Source organism: Alosa sapidissima, chromosome 9 (assembly GCF_018492685.1).
Source record: "Alosa sapidissima isolate fAloSap1 chromosome 9, fAloSap1.pri, whole genome shotgun sequence".
Classification (NCBI taxonomy): Eukaryota; Metazoa; Chordata; class Actinopteri; order Clupeiformes; family Clupeidae; genus Alosa; species Alosa sapidissima.
This window is the reverse complement of record NC_055965.1, coordinates 34,471,695-34,487,940: the sequence shown is the minus strand read 5'-3', so window position 1 is coordinate 34,487,940 and position 16,246 is coordinate 34,471,695. Positions and strand designations below refer to the sequence as shown.

Here is a 16,246-nt window from a genome sequence, read left to right as displayed (position 1 = left end):
CTGATATTATGTAATTAACAGCTATTCTAAGGATGTTTTTTTTTTTTAAAAAAAAGCACTGCTATTATTCTGCACACAACTGTATACTCTGTACATAACCCTCTATACTTCTTATCAGTCACCTGGAAAATCCACCTATTCACTGTTGTACATAATTAAACTCTATTGTCTACATAACTGTACAGGATACTGTACTCATCCTGCACTTGTCCTGTGTTTAATGCCTCTTTGGACTTCTGGCTGGTTGTCAACTGCATTTCATTGGCTCTGTAGTTACACTCTGCTAAATGCAATAAAGTTGAATCTAATCTAATTTAATCTAATCTTTAAGATAATAGTAATCCTACAACATTCTTGTAAAGTGAAAGAGTAATTATTGTATTGTTTGTGCAGAGTTCACAAAAGGATAACATCACTGTCCTGATATTCTTGTGCCACAGTCAAAGCTTTCTATGCCTGTGTGTGGCTGAACTGTATCTTTTCTCCCTGCTCACGACTTCATATAATTTCCAGTTATTTTAAATCCTGTAGATGTCATCTTAGTTTGGGGATATTTAGTTTTACAACAGAATACGTTTGCATCACAGTGATTAATGTGAGATTGGTTGCTTGAGATTGGAGTCTTTCTTCTGCAGACTGTGAGGTCTGTGAGTCTTTCTACAAGAGATGAAATGCTTCAAAGTCAAAGTCAAAGTCAGCTTTATTGTCAATTTCTTCACATGTTCCAGACATACAAAGAGATCGAAATTACGTTTCTCACTATCCCACGGTGAAGACAAGACATATTTTACCAATTTAAGTCCACAGACAAACATAACATTCAAGTAACAAAAAAGTAAGTAAATAAGAGGGCACATATAATAATGAAAAAAATAAGAGCAGCAAAATTTGGTTGAAATTGTGCATAGACAGTCAATAAAATACTAGTGCAAAGTCAGGCCAATAAAAGGCTTGTGTAGTTCTGTTTGACCTAAGTAAGAAAGAAAGTGACATAGTGGTGCAAGTTATGTAAGAGCAGCAGATGTGTTGTGTTTTCAGGACAACAACAACAAGTTGTAAAGTGTACAAGTGTGCAAGTGTGCAAGTGGAGTAGTGCACGCGGCCATTGTGGGTCCAATGTCCAGGATGTTATGTAGCTGGGGGTGGAGGGGGGAGAGGAGGGAGAGAGTTCAGCATCCTTACAGCTTGGTGTATGAAGCTGTTGGTGAGTCTGGTAGTGCGGGAGCGCAGGCTTCTGTACCTCTTCCCAGAGGGCAGTAGATCGAACAGATTGTGAGCGGGGTGACTTGCATCACTCACAATTTTGGTCGCCTTGCGGGTGAGGTGGGTGGTGTAAATGTCCTTCAGGGAGGGGAGTGAAGCACCAATAATCCTTCCAGCTGTGTTCACTATGCGCTGCAGGGCTTTCCTGTTGTATTCAGTGCAGCTTCCGCCCCACACAGCGATACAGCTGGAGAGGATGCTCTCAATGGTGCCTCGGTAGAATGTGGTCATGATGGCTGGTGGAGCACTTGCTCGCCTGAGTTTCCGCAGGAAGTACAGGCGGCGCTGAGCTCTCTTCGCCAGTGATGCAGTGTTGGTGGTCCAGGAGAGGTCTTCGCTGATGTGCACCCCCAGGAATTTGGTGCTGCTCGCTCTCTCCACCACAGCACCGTCGATGGTCAGTGGCAGGTGTTGGGTGTGACCTCTCCGGAAGTCAACAACAATCTCTTTGGTCTTGCTGACGTTCAGCAGGAGGTTGTTGTCCCTGCACCACGTGGTCAGATGGTCGACCTCCAACCTGTATTGGGTCTCGTCGCCCTTGGTGATGAGACCCACCAGAGTTGTGTCGTCAGCAAATTTCTGATGATCATGTAGCTTATTAATGTCAAAAGCACAATGATACAACATCAAGGGTGAAAACATTTCTGAAACCATTGGAATTTAGCAAATATATTTAGCAGATCTTAGTTGTGAGATAGACAAACTTTGGTAACACTTGTCATGTCACTCTTATGTCGATACAGTCAAGTAATGTAACCCAAAACTTTGAGCAAAATCTGAGATGGTGCATCAACCACTTTCCTGGATTTTGTCTAATTTGACATGGAATGACCCTTATATTGTTGTCATGTATACTGTCAGACTGTTGGCAAACTGTATGACACTAACTGCATGCTCATGCTCATAATGACAATTTTATGAGCCCCGAGTGTACAGTAAAAGTCAAAGTTCGGTGGTCTGAGTTTCCATAAGACCTATAACCTATAACGGGTGGAAGTGTTACGCTGATTGAGTGGTCTGTTGCATTTTTTGGGTATCACTTCTTGCCTAGACTGCACAACGGTTAACAACCTTGGGTAAGTAAACCTAATAAAACTGCATATAGGTAATCTTGTATGGTCATGTGACAATATACAGTAGTGCAGCCATTGGGTATCTAGTTGTAATGTGGGAAACGAGAGAAATATTTCTTATATGCTATCACTATTGTGACACATTTTGTCTGTTAGAGGAAACTAGTTACTTGATGGTAACGCAATGTGCTTTACAACCAGCAGAGACATGGTCATTCATTTAGCTTTGCATTGTGTGTGAAACGATCCATTTTCACATTTCAGAGGGTTTGGTCCAGAGAAACAAACACAAGAAAAATACTCTGTTGCAGTATATTTGGTTAACTGAACAATACAGTATAAGGTGTGTTAAGCATATTTGATAATATAAGTGGCAAAGCCATGTTAAAGTAGCCTACGCAGTGATGTGCGTGCCTGCGTGCACTGGGATGTTATTGTGAGCATGCGCAGAATAAACGGTCTGAGTGTATGAGTTCCTAGACCAAAGAGAGGATGGTGGTCTTTTTCTCCCGTGAATATTAGCCACTAAGTGCTAGCTAGTTAACCACTTTGGTGACTGTGACAACGCGATAGACTGCTGCAGAAATGTCCAGCGCTACAAGGTGAGATATTTATTGAATTGTTCTCAGTGAAAACAACGTGAGGTTGTATTTGTTTTGCATTTAATTTATTCATTGAAGATGTCATGCAGCTATTCAGATGATAACAGCATTGATGATAATGGCAAAATGATGTTACAGTCTGAAGTAAGGATGCACAGATACCCAGTTATCTGCAGTTGTAACGGTGTTAATAAAGTGCTCCATATAGTTATTGTTAAATCCTGCTAAATGGGTCAAGACTTTTATTTTGGAATTATTCTGTACAGTAGTTGCATTGTGGGTGTCCTGCAGCAGAAGAGAAGTTAACTGCTGCAGGTAAGCTGGGCAAATGAGGGTCCGCATTAAAAGTGTTATAAATTGTATTATATATGTCCTATATCTATTGTTAAAATCATTATGTATGTTCATCCACATAACTCGCGTTTCAGCGATGTTTTGTATTGTCTTGTAACTTTTATTTGGTTTTATTTTCGGTTGACCTTGAAGCACGATCTTATGGCTTTAGTGCAAATTTTAATATCACATTTATTTTGTTCAGGCGGACCAGATCTCACTGTCTTCCCTCATGTTGTATTTCCTGACCCATGCAGGTAACCAATTGTATTTGTTGTTTTGATTTTATGTTTCGTGAATGTTTTATGTTTCACTCGTAGCATGGCTAGCTAGCATTCGCAAGCTAGAATGACTAGCCATTAACGTCTTTGTAGCGTTCTAAATGCAGTACCGCTGTATCACCACAAGAGTGGAGTGTTTACCTTTTTATGAGCGCTGTTTTGCGTGTTTACTAATGAAAATAGATGAAGTAGTGTTTGTATTTGTATGTGGTATATCGAATTCACTCTCTGATTGAATGTTTGCATATTCTACTGTTTATATTTATCTATATAGATCGTTAGTTAGTTTATATAGATCTAATTAGAAATATAACAGATTTCAACAGATTAGATATATAAGTAGTTTACTTATACAGTTACATACATTTACACATTCACACTCATGTTTTTATGCCACATTATTCCCTTTTGGAATTTATTTTGTATTATTTTATTGACACACCTCACCTCATACTGGACCTGAAATGAAATATGCTTAGATACTTAGTGTAGTAGCCTAATAGAATTGTGTCTGAGAGCAGAAGAGAAGTTAACTGCTGCAGGCGGACCAGATCTCACTGTCTTCCCTCATGTTGTATTTCCTGACCCATGCAGACAAATAAACCTGCTTCATCTACCATCATCGTTTCCGAGTGTATCACCAGTAAAACACAACGCAAGTTACAGTGGTGCCGTGATCCCGTGTTCTCCAGTTGGTCGCCGATCAACGCCTCTTCGGACCGGTGGGCCTGTTGTCCTCTTTTGGCTTAACATCTGTTGAGTGCATATGGTTCAGTATACCTGCAGCATGTGAATTATGTAATTATATGATTGTGATGTGAGATGGTAGTATTTGTATTATAGTGTACATAGGTTTTCTGCTTTCTACTTTTCTACTTTCTACTTTTCTATATTACTCTTTCATTGTAATGGATAGCTCACAGTTTACCAGATCTCAGTACTTCCAGACTCCGGGTAGTGTTGGTCGGAGTAGGGGTTTATTGGGGCGCCTCCCCCTTTTCCAGAGCTTAGCTCAGATGTAGGTTGTAGCGTAGGGATGGCAGCCCATGCTTTACCTCCTCTCATTAGGGATTCACCACACACTGCTCCCACACAACAGGATAGCTCCTCCGCACACCAGCTCCCGTACACGTCCACTCCTCTTGACCTTGTAGGTCAGATGGGTAACATTGTGCAACACATAGGTCAGCAGCTCACAGACAGTATTCTCACACACTTGAGCAGGCCTAGCCCAACAGCAGCTACAGCTAGTACACACACACAGGACAGTCACACTCCAGCTCAGGACTTTTTATCTAGTTCATCTCAGCTTCACGTAGTGAGTCAGAGGAAAGTGAGAGATCCTCCTACCTTCAGAGGTGACTCATCAGATTCTGTTACACTTGAAGAGTGGATTGAGCTCATGCGGACCTTCATCAGGAAGGGTGGCCTGCCGACTGAGGAACAAGGTGAGGAGATTCTCATTCACTTAAGAGGCAAAGCCAAGGATGTTGTCAGAGTGGGCATGAAATCTAGCGGCGTCGACATCAGGAGTAACCCAGATGTAATGTACAGTCTTTTGAGGAAGCATTTCAGTTGTCAGCAGTTTTCACCTCTCCCTCTGCAAGACTTTTACACCACTCTCCCTGAGCCACAGGAAGACCCCTATGACTACTGGCTGCGCCTCAACCGTGCTGCTGATGTCACTGCGGAATGTCTCAAAGAACAGGGTAAGCAGCAAGACAATCTGTCCATTGAGGTGACACGAATGTTCATTCGGAACTGCCCGAACTCTGATTTGGCCCTCACATTTCGTTCTAAGACCATTGATAAGTGGTCTGCTTCTGAGGTGCAGGAAGTCTTGAATGAATACCACTCAGAGAAATTCATCAGAGCAGCAGGGAAGAGGAAAGATAAGACAGTCCTGGAGAGGGAGGTGGCTGTGAACAGAATAGAGGTGGCTACTAGCCCAGCGCCCCTGTGTAACCCGCGGTCTCCACAACAGTCTGCACCCACAGATCACTCTTCTCTGGAGAGGATGATTAGTATGCTGGAGAAAGTTCTCATGAGCAATGCCCAGTCCAGACCGACTAGTAGGAAGCCCAGTGGCCTACCTCGGATTCAAGGCCTTAACGACACACCTTGCTTAGTCTGTAAAGACTCCTCTCATTCTGCTCTGTCACACTGTAGGGATAACAGACTGTGTTTCCAGTGTTTCTCACCTGATCACCCACAGAACAAATGTCCACACAGAGGCGGGAGTGCAGCACCCATCAGCCAGCCGTCAAACTGACTGATCTGCGTGTAGGGGAGGACCACGTAGATCTTGAGAGTGAGCCTCCCACCTCTAGCTTCGAAGCTTTTTCAGATTATGAATCTTTAAGTCAGCTGTACCAATTACAGTTCCAAGATCAGATAGTCTGTTCTACACATCAGTTTCAATTGAGAATGGCCCCACTTTTAAAGCCCTTATCGATAGTGGATCCATGGTATGTACTCTTAGCGAGTTTGCTGAAGCTAGTTTATTGAGATGCAGTCCAGATATAACAAAGCAGTCAGCGCACAACATTGTAATTGTTGGCTGTGGAGGCCATCGTGTCAGTCCCACAGCGATTTATGACCTTCAAGTGTCGATGTATGGTTGTTCCATGACGGTCCCTACTCTAGTTGTGCCAGGTCAGACTGAGGAGATGATCCTGGGCACCAACGCCATCAAGAGGCTCTTGACACAGCTGAAAGGGACGACCGGCTACTGGAGACTTATGTCCACGCCCAGCCATATCCAGAGTGATGAGTGTCACAAGTTTTTGTCCCTTTTCTCCAACACTGAGAGGTGGAGAGGCGAGTCTGTGCCAGAGAGAGTAGGCACTGTGAAGCTCCAGAGAAGTGTGACATTAGAGCCGCAGACAGAACACCTGGTTTGGGGAAAGCTACCCGTGTCTTCAGTGTTGTCGGTGGGCAGCACAGTCATCGTTGAGCCGACAAAGTCAAGGTCAAGACCAAAGCAGATAATGGTCGGCAGAGTAATCACACCGCTTTGGGGAGATGGTTCTGTTCCGCTGAAAGTCATCAATCCAACCAACCACAGAGTCGTGTTGAGAAAGAACACCAAGATAGCTGATGTGTCCCCTTGTATCGCTGTGGAAGAACTACCACAACCAGAACAGATCAAGTCAAATGTGCAGTGCGCTGAGAATGCCTGTCCCGCTTCAACGCCCAGATCCAGTGACGAGATTAAACATGTCCTGAGCAACCTGAATCTTCCTGACGTCGACTTGGAGTCTTGTGAGGTGTCAGCACACTGGAAAGACGAGCTGCTTCAAGTCATTGAGAGATATGAGTCAATCTTCTCAAGAGACAAAATGGACTGTGGAGAAGCCAGAGACGTCCCCAATTTAGCAGTATTTAAGGGGGGTGTATGTAACGGTGTTAATAAAGTGCTCCATATAGTTAATCCTGCTAAATGGGTCAAGACTTTTATTTTGGAATTATTCTGTACAGTAGTTGCATTGTGGGTGTCCTGCAGCAGAAGAGAAGTTAACTGCTGCAGGTAAGCTGGGCAAATGAGGGTCCGCATTAAAAGTCATTAAAAGTGTTATAAATTGTGTTATATATGTCCTATATCTATTGTTAAAATCATTATGTATGTTCATCCACATAACTCGCGTTTCAGCAATGTTTTGTATTGTCTTGTAACTTTTATTTGGTTTTGTATTTTCGGTTGACCTTGAAGCACGATCGTATGGCTTTAGTGCAAATTTTAATATCACATTTATTTTGTTCAGGCGGACCAGATCTCACTGTCTTCCCTCATGTTGTATTTCCTGACCCATGCAGGTAACCAATTGTATTTGTTGTTTTGATTTTATGTTTCGTGAATGTTTTATGTTTCACTCGTAGCATGGCTAGCATTCGCGAGCTAGAATGACTAGCCATTAACGTCTTTGTAGCGTTCTAAATGCAGTACCGCTGTATCACCACAAGAGTGGAGTGTTTACCTTTTTATGAGCGCTGTTTTGCGTGTTTACTAATGAAAATAGATGAAGTAGTGTTTGTATTTGTATGTGGTATATCGAATTCACTCTCTGATTGAATGTTTGCATATTCTACTGTTTATATTTATTTTATCATACTGGATGATCACCCCCATGTAAGAATATAATTAGATCTAATTAGAAATATAACAGATTTCAACAGATTAGATATATAAGTAGTTTACTTATACAGTTACATACATTTACACATTCACACTCATGTTTTTATGCCACATTATTCCCTTTTGGAATTTATTTTGTATTATTTTATTGACACACCTCACCTCATACTGGACCTGAAATGAAATAACCATATGCTTAGATACTTAGTGTAGTAGCCTAATAGAATTGTGTCTGAGAGCAGAAGAGAAGTTAACTGCTGCAGGCGGACCAGATCTCACTGTCTTCCCTTATGTTGTATTTCCTGACCCATGCAGACAAATAAACCTGCTTCATCTACCATCATCGTTTCCGAGTGTATCACCAGTAAAACACAATGCAAGTTACACGAGCACCATTATAAAATAACGGTGGCCAGCAAGGGACATATGAGAAATACAGCTCAGTCTTTGGCATCTGCATGCATATGTAGCAAAGGCATAATTAAGTATAAATAAAGTTTTGTCTCTTTAGTGAACTTCCCCATATCTCTTTTGTAATATATGTTAATCTTTTAATGGTTCCGTTCAGACATGTGGACTCGAGTCACATGACTTGGACTCGAGTCAGACTCGAGTCATGATTTTAATGACTTCAGACTTGACTTGATAAAATTCGGCATGACTTGCGACTCGACTTGGACTTGAATACTATTCACTCGAGACTTGACTCGGACTTTGCCTCTTTGACTTGTGACGACTTGACATGTCTCGAGTCAAAAACTAAATTTCCTGATCATGGACCAGTCTAAAAAAAAAAAAAATAGCGGAGACAAGCGGCCAGTCCAGAGCACAGTTCAGTGCTGCCGCTACCCCCACATGCGTTACGCACTGTGTGCAGGGCACCAAGAGACAGAGAAACGACCAACATTTAGCCAATAACTAGTAGCTTTACCGCAAACTGATTTGCACTCTTGTTAGAGAACGTTTACAATGTCAAAATGCACCAACAGCATGTTACATAAAGATGATACTTTTCGAGTCCTCTCCATTAAGATCCAACTTGAACTTATGCTAGCCTACTGCATTTAATTGAGAACCCCATCTAAGCACGCACGAGAGGGAGAGAAAACGAGTGGCAGGTTCCAGCTGGCTTGTCATTGTTGATGGTGATTGATATTTTCTTTTAAATATAAGAAACGTATAAAAGCAAATCATGAAGGCAACAAATACGAGATTAGGGGAAATTGCGGATTTTTCCGGTTCTCACTACTGTTATAAACTATGAGATCCAGGTCACTATGACATAGGCTGCACTCACTGTGATTTGTAAAGTGGACAAGAATATGAAGAGTTGTCTTTGCCTTTGTGTAATGGAAATGGTGAGTCTTGAAGTAGGCCTATTCAATAATTTGTTTACATGAAGCACATTGATATGCCGATTGAAACGCATTCCACTCAGCTAGCTAGGTGGCTACTGGCTACCAGGCTCATAATTCACATTTAATTGCAAACAGAAAATGTCAAGCAAGCATCATGTCATACATGCATCTATTTCCAAAGGAATGAAAGCTGTTTGTGCCAACTTAATATCATGCTTATCATTGTTAATATTGTGCTATACATGTGGCACAAACAATGTCTGAGTTTGTGGACTAGCCATAGGAATGGAGCTGGTAAAAAAAGATCATTATGAGAATGTGTGGACAGTGGCACACAATGGGCTTAAAGTGACAGTGCACCATTTACAAATGAGATAAACATCATCAAATGTGTAGTATTTCTTAAGAAATGAATACTTTAAAACAAAATTACTGTGTCATTATTATCATTTAAATAATATAAAAGTGTTGACCTTGGCTTCCCTTATGAGTCGCCACTGGCAGACAGCCTAATAAATTGTTTGCAGGCAAATCTGTGGCCTAGCGCAGTGAAATGCCATCAGTCAAATTATTACTCATACTTACAGTGTGCTCCGCAATTTGGAAAAACAATATATATATTTGTCATGTAGCTATCCGTTTTGTACAGATTACTCAGGTATGCACATGTGTATATTGTATGCGCATGCATATATCGTAAAAGATTTCAAGACAGAAACATTGAACATATTTTAATCTGTATTTATAAAAAAAAATCTGTGGATTAGATGGAAGTGTTAAAATTATGATCAATAGTCTAATAATGCCATTATTAAGTGAAGAGTACCTGATGACTTGTTCAGGACTTGAAAAAGATTGGGACTTGGACTTGGACTCGACTTGGCTTTGATGAGACCTGGACTTGGACTCGACTTGCCCTTCTCTGTATTTACTTGGGACTTGACTTGGACTTGAGTGCTAAGACTTGGGACTTACTTGTGACTTGCCAAACAGTGACTTGGTCCCACCTCTGGTTCCGTTAATGGTTTTGCTATTGTTTCCGATGGGGCATTAATTGGTGTAACACACCTGCAGACTTTCTCACGTTTTGGAAGTCTGGAAAGGGGTAAGCTGGCTTTGTAAATCCTGCGAAGTTGAAATGCTTTAAAACTGTGTATTTCTTATTTTACTTGTACTATTATACTTATATGATGTAACAATGTTCTGTGACACCTCCGTTATTATGACCGCCGCGCAGTGAAGCGGCGGTCATATAGGTTTAGTCGGATTTTTTTTTTTTTTTTTTCTTTTTTCTTTTTCGCATGCCCAAATTTCTGTCAATGATTCCCGGGACACTGAAAGACCGGGGTACACGAAACTTGGTGGGCATGTAACCCCACATGGATAGCATGGAACCATCGTTTTTCGTTTTGATCTGTAGCCCCCCCGCTGGACTGGACCCCCCGAAAGGAGGGTAGGGCAGACACAGTTTTCTGTGAATATCTCGAAAACCATAGGGTTTAGGAGGACCATTTTTTTTTGTATGTTGATCTCAAGGGGCCATGTCAACCCATTCCATAACCACTCATTTCATGTATAGCGCCACCTAGTTAAACACAAAAAAGTAAAAATGAGGTGTTGTAATTGAAGGTATCTGTGACCTAACATAGTCAAAACTGCGTCAACGAAATTGGAAGTGTAGGATCATTATGACACCCTCTGTATGCACGCCAAGTTTTGTGGAATTCCGTTCATGGGGGGCCACACAATAAATTAATTTATGTTACTATACACCAACTGGCCTGTAGGTGGCCGGAGACAGTTTTCTGTGAATATCTCGAGAACCGTAGGGCCTAGGAGGTCCACCTTTTTTATGTATGTTGGTCTTAAGGGGGCATGTCAACCCATCCCATTACCACTTATTTCATGTATAGCGCCACCTAGTTAAAAATTAAAAAACAAAAAATTAGGTGTTTTCATCACAATATCTCTGGCTGACAAGGTCAAAACTGCACGAAATTAAAAGTGTAGGATCATTATGACACCCTCCGAATGCATGCCAAGTTTTGTGTACTTTCGTTCATGGGGGGCCTTACAATAAAATAATTTATGTGTACATTTAGTGACGTACACCAACAAGGATTCCCGGGACACTGAAAGACCGGGGTACACAAAACTTGGTGGGCATGTACCTCCACATGGATAGCATGGAACCGTCATTCTTCGTTTTGATCTGTAGCCCCCCCCCCCCCGCTGGACTGGACCCCCCGAAAGGAGGGTAGGGCAGACACAGTTCTCTGTGAATATCTTGAGAACTGTAGGGCCTAGGATGACCAATTTTTTCCGTATGTTTGCCTCCAGGGGTCATGTTAACCCATTCCATGTGCACACATGTGCATAAACAGATACACACGCACACACATACATTGCAGTAATCATACGTATGACACATACTCACACAGTAGACATATGTACGCATGCATGCACATGCACAAACACACATACGCAGGCAAACACACAAGCACGCACATACACACACACACCCACACACATAAACACGCACACATGCACACAATTCAAGATTTTTTTCCCGTCATTGATACCCGGGACACCGAACCACCGGGGTACATGAAATTTGGTGGGTATGTAGCCCCACTAGACTTTTACGGAAAAATTTCATTTCGTCCCCGGGGACCACCACCAACCCCCCCCCCCCCCCCCCCCAATGCTGGGCCCCCTGAACCGCAAAAAAAAAACAGTTTTTCCTAAATAACTACCTGAACCGTGGCACTGAGGATGAAGAATATTTTATGGTATGTTGGTCTCAAGGGCCCACATCAACCTGGCTCATAATCACTCCTTTGTGATTTGCACCCCCACCCCCCGGTAAAAAATGAAAATGCGATATTATTCTGCTTTAATCGCCCCTATCTTCAGTTAAGATGTTCAGAACTGCACCAAATTTTATGTGTATGATTGACCTGGCATTCTCCGGGGGTATGCCAAGTTTCGTAGAATTTCATCCATGGGGGGGTCTAAAAAAATTAGGTTATGTGTACATTTAGTGACTGTACACTCATTGGCCTGTAAATGGCGGTGCACACATATACACATGCACACACACAGGCACCCACATACTATCGGTATTAGAACGGCCGATACATAATTACAAATTCAGTAGGATTAAAAGAAAGCCAAAATAAATATTCATCATCATCATCATGGCTGCATTTTCAGTATTGGCGAGAAGTAGTCGTTTGTCCACTAGATGGCGCATCGTTGCAGTGAGACGTAATTTTGTTGGAAGTTAAAAGTGGGTTGGAAAAAACAATGGACGCTTCATACAAGGACTGTAATTTACCGCAGCGAACATCTAATAAGGATAGGACGATGTTCACATGAAGTGTAATTCCCATTTCTTCTTGAAGCCGAAATAAATCTGAGGATGTTTATCGGACATGCTTGGTTTTTACTGCAGGTACGTTAATCTTGTAATATCAATAAGGACCTAGGTAATGTTACCGTTAGCGTTGGTTGAGTGATGGAGGCCAATTTGATTGCATTTATAGAAAACTATAAATGCGGTTATACCAAGCAAATTGATAGCAGCACTGTAATTGTATCTTTCGACTGTCATTTATTGCACGTGCTACAAAATCATTCTGTGCAATGGAAGATTTACCAACGTTACACCGGTCTGATACAGTTTTGCCTATACATGCGTGAGACTGAGACGCCTGTTTATTTTGTTTAAGTGCGTGCAGGGTGTGAGAGGGGAATCGATGTGCTTTGATTACAGCTTGGTAGTTGTAGTCTGTGAAATTAAAAAGCACGTGTGTGTGAAGTATCCAAACAATGACACCTTCATTTAATTATGGCTGCTTTAGCAAAACACCTTAAGCTACTGTGTAGTGGGTTCCATTTAGAAGTGGCTACTTCATTCGCGCTTTCCTTGACTCATGGAGCTGCGTGAATGTTATTACAACTTTTCGCCACGATATGACAGTTTAAGTCCGCTTGATACTGTAAGGCGTAAGCCATTGGTTTCCAAAGGAGATTTTATTTGTGTCGCCAGCATAGCCTATTGACAATTTATGTTGTAAATAGGCCTACCTTATAATCCTACCTGTAGCTTAGGGAAGCTAACAGCTTTCTATTAGGATCTAGTTTGTTAGTTACCGTTTTGTCATAACTCCCTGATGCATTTTTGCATTTAGAATAGCCAGAGCGTGTATATCTCAATCGGAAAATTAAACAATATCGGGTGCCTATGGACTAGGCTGGGTGAACCCAGCCTGATCTGCCCGCTATTTATTTTTTGATTTCTTAAAAGATTGAGCTTGGTCTGATGAAAGCCAGACTAGCCATGGACCTCAGTTAAACAATGCAAGGGAACATGAATCAGCCTATATTTGCACTAACAATAACGGACAAAAGCTCTTCAACTTTGGCCCGTTAAAATGTGTATGAACAGTCTAGCGACGCATTTCATCAAGGCCCATTTGGACATGTCAGTTATTTGCACCACTGGTTAGATGTAAAACAGCATTTCGTTTCTACTGTTACTTAATTTGTGCATTAACAATAACGTTTCAGACTACTGTTACTTAATTTGTGCATTGACAATAAAGTATTACATGAACTAAAGATGACTAAAATCTTATGTAGAAGAAGAAACATTCACAAAAAATCCATCCATCCAAAAATGACCTTTGTTTTTGATAGCTGTTGAAAACGGCATGGAACTGACAGAGATGTTTTTGTTTAAAAATAAATAAATAAATAAATAAATAACATTATGCTGATACCTTTTGCTTTTCCCAAATACAATGTAGCCTACAGGTGTAAGTGACCTTTCATCAATCCAGTTGCAATGGATGAACTGTGATGAACTGCCCTACTTGTGATTGTTTAGAGATTTTAAAGGTTTTATAACAATGCTACATCTTCTTTGGCTATTCTACAATCTATTCACCTTTTCAGCACCAGTAGGCTACTTTCTGTGCAGCCGCACACACACACTCAGGCATGCCAAACAAGCATACACAAAAGTTTCAAGAGTGGGGGATGGAGTAAAATATGAAGACAAATTGAAGTATGATTTATTTTCGCGGAACGGATGTACAGGACTGAGCGGCGGTCATATTTTGTACCGCTATGCGGTACATCTAGTTTTTTATTAGATTGAATATGCAAATTAGCGTCGTAAATTCATTTGAAGAAAACCGATTGTTATCTGAGTAGCCTTTTGACTGGGTGCTAACGGGTGCATTACTTTGTAGGATGCCAGAACTCTTTTCGTCTGCATGTCGTCATTGATTGCCCTGTCTGTTGTCTTCCAGGTATGTTTGCCTTAGATAATTGTAAAAAAACAAGATTTGTCATGTCTCTTATTACTGTACGGTTTATTTCATGTTTTGTATATTGTAACCTATACTATACGATCAAGTGCATTGCTACTACTATTGTAGGCTGTTTATTTCACACTGGATCATCTTGGAACAAAATGTACTGAATAGTATATAGCTTACATTATGTAGCTTACAGTATATATATGTATTTTTATTTGTCTCTCACGTTTTGGAAGTCTGGAAAGGGGATGCCAGAACTCTTTTCGTCTGCATGTCGCCATTGATTGCCCTGTCTGTTGTCTTCCAGACCAGGAATAAATGCTGACAAATCAACTCTTCGCCTCCTCTACATCACTTCTAGCCATAGAAAGACTTTTTAGTTATTAATCATGTAACTGACTGGTTAAAGTCGGTTACACATAGAAAAAAACATTCATCTGCAGAATTTCCCTACAGTACATTCAGCAATGTAAGTTATGAACCCATTTTCTACAAGCCACATGTCTTCCTAACATTCCGACATTGAAATTATATATATATCTGGTTTCTAGACCCAGAGACAGTTGATAAACTAACCCAACACAGTTTTTCTAGAACTAGACTACCAAAAAAGTTGCTGAACGTGTGTTATTTCAGGTTATCATCCAGAGAGAAAAAATACTCTTATGTGATTGGCTGGTGGGGTTGGCTTCTATGGATTAGGAATAGATGGGCTCCTCCTATTAAGTCAGGTTCTGCTCAAGGTTTCTTCCTGGAGTTTTTCCTTGCCTCAGTTGCCATATGGCGTGCTTGTGAGGGGTAAAGGGTAAAGGCTGGCAGTCTTAAATGTCTGTGTATAAAGTCAAATAATTGCGACATATGCTAAAAACATGCTAAGGCTGGCTAATGGCACCTGAGGTGGCACCACAAGGTTTTTTTGGTACGAGGGTTTTTTTTTTCAGGAATCTCACACCAACATTAAGCATGTGTTACATGCTTCAAATGTAAAGCACTTTGAGCTGCATTCTGTGTATGAAAGGTGCTATACAAATAAAGCTTATTATTATTATTATTATTATTATTATTATTATAACATTAAGCCAGCAGCTTTCCATCCACTACTGTAATTCCTCTTTCCGCCATATTGGAACTCCGCCATATTGGATTTAGTCCAAACTCTACGGAAAGTTTCCGCGGTTACAAATTTCATCCGATTTTCACAGAACTTGGCGGAGATGATCTTCTGCCCGAGCCGCACAAACGATACTTGTCAGATTTTTTAATTTCATTTTTGTTTGCCCGTAACGGGCAATCAAATATGGTGATGAAGCCGCCAAACAGGAAGTGGACTAACATCTCCGTGACGCTTTTAGTTAACATAACAAAACTCAATACCATTAGTCAGGACACTGTCCCAATCACTCACAGCAATTTTTATGCATATACATTGAACACTCTAGCGCCACCACCAGTTCAATGCTGGACATGCGTTCATGCACGTGATCCTTGACTCTTTTGTCTGATTTTCACAATTGAGGTAGCGTCTTAATCCTTGGAACATCCCAAGTTCATCGACCCCTATCCCATCACTTTCCGCCATATTGGACCTCCGCCATATTGGACCTCCGCCATATTGGATTTAGTCCAAACTCTACGAAAAGTTTCAGCGGTTACAAATTTCCTCCGATATTCACAGAACTTGGCGGAGATGATCTTCAGACCGAGCCGCACAAACGATACTTGTCAGATTTTTTAATTTCATTTTTGTTTGCCCGTGACAGCCAATCAAATATGGCGATGAAACCCCCAAACAGGAAGTGGGCTAACATCTCGGCTATGCTTTAATGTATGAAGTCCAAACTTGGTACAGGGACTTGGTATCTGATTGTGAG

At 41.2% G+C, this 16,246-nt stretch overlaps 1 protein-coding gene and 2 long non-coding RNA genes across 5 annotated transcripts in view; 2 read left to right on the top strand and 1 right to left on the bottom strand.

Moving 5' to 3' along the window:
• The window catches only part of LOC121718788 (NACHT, LRR and PYD domains-containing protein 3-like), a 1,510,793-nt gene that overhangs the window by 1,287,464 nt on the left and 207,083 nt on the right, over window positions 1-16,246 (top strand). The window lies entirely within an intron of this gene.
• On the bottom strand, window positions 3,880-7,910 carry LOC121719118. The gene is made up of 2 exons (XR_006034180.1): window positions 7,862-7,910; window positions 3,880-4,011 (listed from the first exon to the last, which is right to left on the bottom strand). It is a non-coding gene; the product is annotated as an uncharacterized LOC121719118 (long non-coding RNA).
• Window positions 6,397-15,302, top strand: LOC121719049. The gene is made up of 3 exons (XR_006034107.1): window positions 6,397-7,368; window positions 8,003-8,153; window positions 14,799-15,302. It is a non-coding gene; the product is annotated as an uncharacterized LOC121719049 (long non-coding RNA).